The 6,519-nt window shown below is 38.0% G+C and overlaps 1 pseudogene; it reads left to right on the top strand.

The window, feature by feature from the left end:
• The first annotated feature begins 524 nt into the window (after window positions 1-524).
• Window positions 525-2,388, top strand: LOC121788521 (annotated as a pseudogene).
• Window positions 2,389-6,519: the final 4,131 nt, after the last annotated feature.

Below are 6,519 nucleotides of genomic sequence, written 5' to 3'. Positions count from 1 at the left end.
TCCGACTTATTAAAACAAACCTTAACACTCGTTTATGGTGTTAATTATTCCATCCATGACTTATCGAATGCCTCATTCATTCCATTTGTGACGTGCTGTGAACTCATGCCTCTGCTCACCCTGACATTTGTGCTCAATACATAAATTTATATTGCCAAAATTGTGAAGGATTTGTAAATTGAAACAGTGAAAACTTGTTTCTTTCTTAATAATTGAAAATAAGTTTTTGCGAAGTCTTTACCTTAAAAAGAAAAATATAGCCATGGCCCCTTACACTAGTACAACCACACACTAACTACCAAGTACCAACATATGCACAGTTTTCTTTTATTTTAAATTTTAAATTTTAAATTTTAAAATTTTAAATTTCAATATCGATCCCACTATTGTTACAAAAAAATTGTTTGATATACATGGTAATATTATGATGAATCCCACCAAAAGTCACCTACACGTGTCCAGCTTTATTCCCTTTATAAACCCCATTCAACTCTCACTCTTATTCACATCTACTATATTTCTTCACTCTCAAGAAAATGGCACTCTCTTCACTAATCCAATCCCTACTTATCCTAATATCATTTTTTCTATTCACATCACTCATTGCCGCCATGCCAACCCTACAAGACCCTGAGCTTGTTGTCCAAGAAGTACATAGGTATGTACAACCAAGATTGCACTTAGTACTAGTGAATAATCATTGTCTTATATTTCAAATTCTTGTATTAATTTTGATGAATATATTCGTTGCTAATATTTTATCTCAACTGTATTTATCTAAGTATCATTATTCTATTCATAGTTGTTGATAATATTTTTTAACCTTATTTTAATTTGTAGGAAATTAAATGCTTCTAGAAGAAGGTTGGGTTTCTTATCATGCAACACAGGTAACCCAATCGATGACTGTTGGCGGTGCGACCCCAACTGGGAGCAGAATCGCCAGAAGCTTGCCGACTGTGCCATAGGTTTTGGTAAGAACGCTATCGGAGGTAGGGATGGCAAGATCTACATTGTGACGGACTCAAAAGACGATGATCCTGTGAACCCTAAGCCAGGGACGCTCCGCCATGCTGTCATCCAAGACGAGCCATTGTGGATCATATTCGAGCGTGACATGGTCATTCAATTGAAGGAGGAATTGATCATGAACTCATTTAAGACCATTGATGGTAGGGGCGCTAGTGTGCACATTGCTAACGGTCCATGCATCACCATACAATATGTGACCAACATCATCATCCATGGTGTTCACATACATGATTGTAAGCAAGGCGGGAACGCTAAGGTGCGGGACTCCCCACAACACTTCGGGTGGAGAACCATATCCGACGGTGATGGTGTGTCGATCTTTGGTGGGAGCCACGTGTGGGTTGATCATTGTTCCTTGTCTAGCTGCACTGATGGGCTCATTGATGCAATCCATGGGGCCACGGGTATTACAATCTCTAACAATTATATGACTCATCATAATAAGGTTATGCTTTTAGGGCATAGTGATACATATCTCCAAGATAAGGGCATGCAAGTCACCATTGCATTCAATCACTTTGGAGAAGGGCTTGTACAAAGAATGCCAAGGTTAATTAAATTGTTATTTATTCATTTTTTATCAGATAAAAAGAAATTTAAAGTTTGCGTCACTATCGATTCCAATCTGAGATTTTTAATCTCGGATATTAACTACTCTACCAGATTATATATGTACATAAGATAATATCTAGGGGACATGAAATTTAATATGTTTACATATATATTGTTGCATGCAGATGTAGACATGGCTACTTCCATGTGGTGAACAATGACTACACTCATTGGGAGATGTATGCTATTGGAGGGAGTGCTGACCCCACAATTAACAGCCAAGGCAACAGATTTCTTGCCCCTGATGACAGATTTAACAAACAGGTTGAATATGTATACTTTATTATGCTTCAATTTAATTAATTATATCATAAATAACCAGGATTACATTATGTTTCACATGGTTTTATGTTACAAAGTTTTAATAGATACTGTATTTAATTAACATGTACTGATAGGTTACAAAACACGACGACGCACCCGAAAGTCAGTGGAAGAACTGGAATTGGAGATCGGAGGGAGACCTAATGCTAAATGGTGCATTTTTTGTAGCTTCGGGAGTGGGGGCCTCGTCGAGTTATGCTAAGGCGTCGAGCTTGGGTGCTCGGCCATCAAGCCTAGTGGGCCCATCACCTCTGGTTCCGGTGCTCTCGTCTGCCGGAAGGGCTCTCGCTGCTAAAAGTGTGTGCATATATGTATATGATACGAGAATATCTCTACGAATATCCCCAAATCTCTCTTATTTAGTTTAATATTGATTTAGCATATATTTCCCATATATTATTAGGATCTTTATTTTCTTGTTCTCTAAGTCAGGATAGTCTTATAAATAGGAGGCATTGTATTCTTCTCATTCATTCAAGAAATATCAATTATCCTTCTATTTTATTTTCTCTTACTCTCTTTTCTTTCAAACGTGCAAAACGCACAAAATCATAATTTTGACGCCGGATTGATCGACGGGCAAAAGCTCCCGCGACGTTTGACGCAAAATCTACGAGTTAAGGAACTTCATCCTTAACAATTGGTGCTTTCATCGTGATCTCTTCCTCCGAATCACTGTCTACATGTCGTACAGCTACACCGGATATCAACTCCGGCAGGCGGATTACCACCCATGGCAGCCCGTCGTATCTCAACCTCTGCTCCATCCGTGCAGAGCGTTAGATCAACAACCACCATATCCATATCCACAGGATGGGAGACTCCACCCACAATACCATCCCTACCAAGCCCGTCAACCCACTTCCTGGGACCCGCCATGGCTGCGCCAGGAAACTGCGTATCGGCAACCATCGTCCTACGAGCCAAATTCGTACTCGCCACCACCGCCCTCTTGTTGGGACCCGCCAACGTTGTGCACGCAGCAGGGATACTCTCAGCCTTATCAACCGCCTCAGCAGCCACGCCACACCGCGCTCAGACAGCCCACTTGCTGGGACCCGCCATGGGTGCGCACGCAGCAGAGTTCTTCGACCTATGATCAACTGTCGTTGTTATATCCGCAACCTCCCGATCAACCGGATTGGCAATGTCTCCCAACGACTAATGATGTCGGCCATATGGAGCCTCTCGACATGCCACGTGATCCAGTGACGGCGGAGTCTGAACCGAGCCTAACAGTGGCTGACTTGGCTTCACAGCTCGAGCATTTGACTGCTATTGTCAGGGAATTAGGGTCTCAGATGGATTCACGTGAACGTTGCCTGGGTGATCCATACGCCGCGATACGACCTCCACCAGACCTTACACCCAGCGTCATGGACACGGAGCCGGTATCGTGTCCCCTACCACAGATGACGACCGCCGCCCCAGCCGATCTCCATCACGATCCATCTAGAAGCTCGCTGCCTGTTGTCGTTGCTAGCCCGCCTCCACCATCCTCGATATCTCTATCGTGCGACTCCAATTTCGGGTATGACTCAATGGAATTGATTGCCGTTAATAATGATGAAGCAGTAGAATCTTGTCCAAATACTACAATTGATCGACCACCTAAATGTGATCAAGTTGGAGTGGAAGGGGTTTTGTTAGACCATGAGGAAACAAATGGATTTCTAAAAGCTTCATCACAGGGTATGACTATACAGGAGTTTTGTTTCCAAGCTCAACGTGAAGCACTGGAGTGCATTCCGGTGGGATTGGATTTCTGTGAGACGTTCTGTAGTTATGGCGGTAAGGCAATGGTGATGTATTGTCCACGACGACCGAGAATGCGTGTGATCGTAGGTATTCACGAAGTTGATGAAGGTGCTATCAATGCTTTAGCGGTGCATCATCATATTTGGATTGATATTGGGTTTGTTGAATGCCGAAAGGTGGGCGAGACTTCCCTAGGAATTATTGCTTCGCTTTCTCCTAGTCGAGTAAGTGCAAAGCAACGGTCGTGTACGTTTGATCCAGGAGGGAGTATTTCGCGACACTTTGCTCGTGATTGTAAAAAGATTGAAGCATTTGATGGCTGGGAAACAACAACAATTCAGATGTGTTATCATCCACAGAATTATGTTCTTAAGCTCGGGACTTCTGTGGGTGTCCTTGCACTTCGTCAACTTTGTGCAATTCTTGAGGATTTGCATACATTTGATCCGGGTGGGGATACCTCGCCAAAGCTTCTAGTCGCGACACTCTTTGTTTTGTCGTGGTTTCCACCTTGAGGACAAGGTGGATTTTAACAGAGGGGGAGTTGATACGAGAATATCTCTACGAATATCCCCAAATCTCTCTTATTTAGTTTAATATTGATTTAGCATATATTTCCCATATATTATTAGGATCTTTATTTTCTTGTTCTCTAAGTCAGGATAGTCTTATAAATAGGAGGCATTGTATTCTTCCCATTCATTCAAGAAATATCAATTATCCTTCTATTTTATTTTCTCTTACTCTCTTTTCTTTCAAACGTGCAAAACGCACAAAATCATAATTTTGACGCCGGATTGATCGACGGGCAAAAGCTCCCGCGACGTTCGACGCAAAATCTACGAGTTAAGGAACTTCATCCTTAACAGTATACAAATATGTATATGTAATATTTATGCAGAAACTCGCTATTACATGACAATTGTGATAGTGCGGCACAAGAAGACTGCATGTGGGTTGAAGAACACCACATATTTGATTGGTCTTCCACTTTTTTTGTTTTAAATTTGAAATGTATCTACAATAAAATCAAGTAATGCATTGTTGATGTGCATATTAATTAGAATTCGAATGTATATCATGTCTTTTGATGTAAAATCCTAATTAAATATGTTTCTTTTTTGGGAAATTAATTTGTTAATTTATTACTATATCATGTTTATTGTCTAGCTATAGCGTATTAGCGACGTATTTGATTTGAAAAATGAAGCATAGTATACATATCAATAGCGACCATAAGTTTCTTCTCGTGGTAGAGACGAATATACTTGAATATAAAACTTGAAAGTCCAATAAAATTCGCAATAACTAATATGGTAACAAATTAAGTGCTAAAATGTAAGAATATATATTCTTGTTAATTTGCTTGAAACTTCTTTTAAAAAATCAGAGACAAATAAGTTGTTTTATGATGTCAGTACCGACACTCAATTTATTTTGAAATTGTAATTTAGTGAAGATCGAGATAAGGCAGCAACCACCTATAAATGTCGACTGAAATTAATTATCTGCGACATTTTGGAAGAATATTCGGGCTTTGTTAGGAAAAATTAAGCAAAGGCACATGGTTTCTTTTTTTTTTTTTTGTGGGGCAGCTTGTATTCATTATAGTTATAGCTTCTACAAAGCTTTGACAAATTACTGTATATCTTATTGTACTCTCGTTATTGATTATAGATTAGGAATGACATTTAAAATAATGCATTCTTACATATTAATTGATAAAACAACAGTGTGAATGAAAATTAAGTTGTCTTGATAAAATATTAAGCATGCATTCAATCATTAATTTTAATTTACATTCAACCCCATATTATCAAAATTTGGAGTATAAGACATTGAGTAAGACTGAGTGCCATATTAAAATTTAGAGGGAACATCTTTTTTAGTACATCAACTATCCCAAATGAGCAAATTTAGTACGAGTGGACTAAATGGGACATATATTGGCCCATTTATGTGTGGGCTTCGATGTTGGATAATTCTATGAATAAAATCCATCATAATGATATAATGGGCCTTTATCAAATCACTAGAAATATAGAAATTTGCCAAACGTGAATGCGACTGATTAATAAGCTCAAGATTAGTTAAGCAAATAAAATAAATTTCAAAGCCACTAATTTGTTAATTATTGTACTCTCGTTATTGATTCTAGATTAGGAATGACATTTAAAATAATGCATTCTTACATATTAATTGATAAAACAACAGTGTGAATGAAAATTAAGTTGTCTTGATAAAATATTAAGCATGCATTCAACCATTAATTTTAATTTACATTCAACCCCATATTATCAAAATTTGGAGTATAAGACATTGAGTAAGACTGAGTGCCATATTAAAATTTAGAGGGAACATCTTTTTTAGTACATCAACTATCACAAATGAGCAAATTTAGTACGAGTGGACTAAATGGGACATATATTGGCCCATTTATGTGTGGGCTTCGATGTTGGATAATTCTATGAATAAAATCCATCATAATGATATAATGGGCCTTTATCAAATCACTAGAAATATAGAAATTTGCCAAACGTGAATGCGACTGATTAATAAGCTCAAGATTAGTTAAGCAAATAAAATAAATTTCAAAGCCACTAATTTGTTAATTATTGTACTCTCGTTATTGATTCTAGATTAGGAATGACATTTAAAATAATGCATTCTTACATATTAATTGATAAAACAACAGTGTGAATGAAAATTAAGTTGTCTTGATAAAATATTAAGCATGCATTCAATCATTAATTTTAATTTACATTCAACCCCATATTATCAAAATTTGGAGTA

This window comes from Salvia splendens, unplaced genomic scaffold, assembly GCF_004379255.2.
Source record: "Salvia splendens isolate huo1 unplaced genomic scaffold, SspV2 ctg1066, whole genome shotgun sequence".
Taxonomy (NCBI): domain Eukaryota; kingdom Viridiplantae; phylum Streptophyta; class Magnoliopsida; order Lamiales; family Lamiaceae; genus Salvia; species Salvia splendens.
The sequence above is the reverse complement of the archived record's forward strand: the minus strand, read 5'-3'. Positions and strand labels throughout refer to the sequence as shown.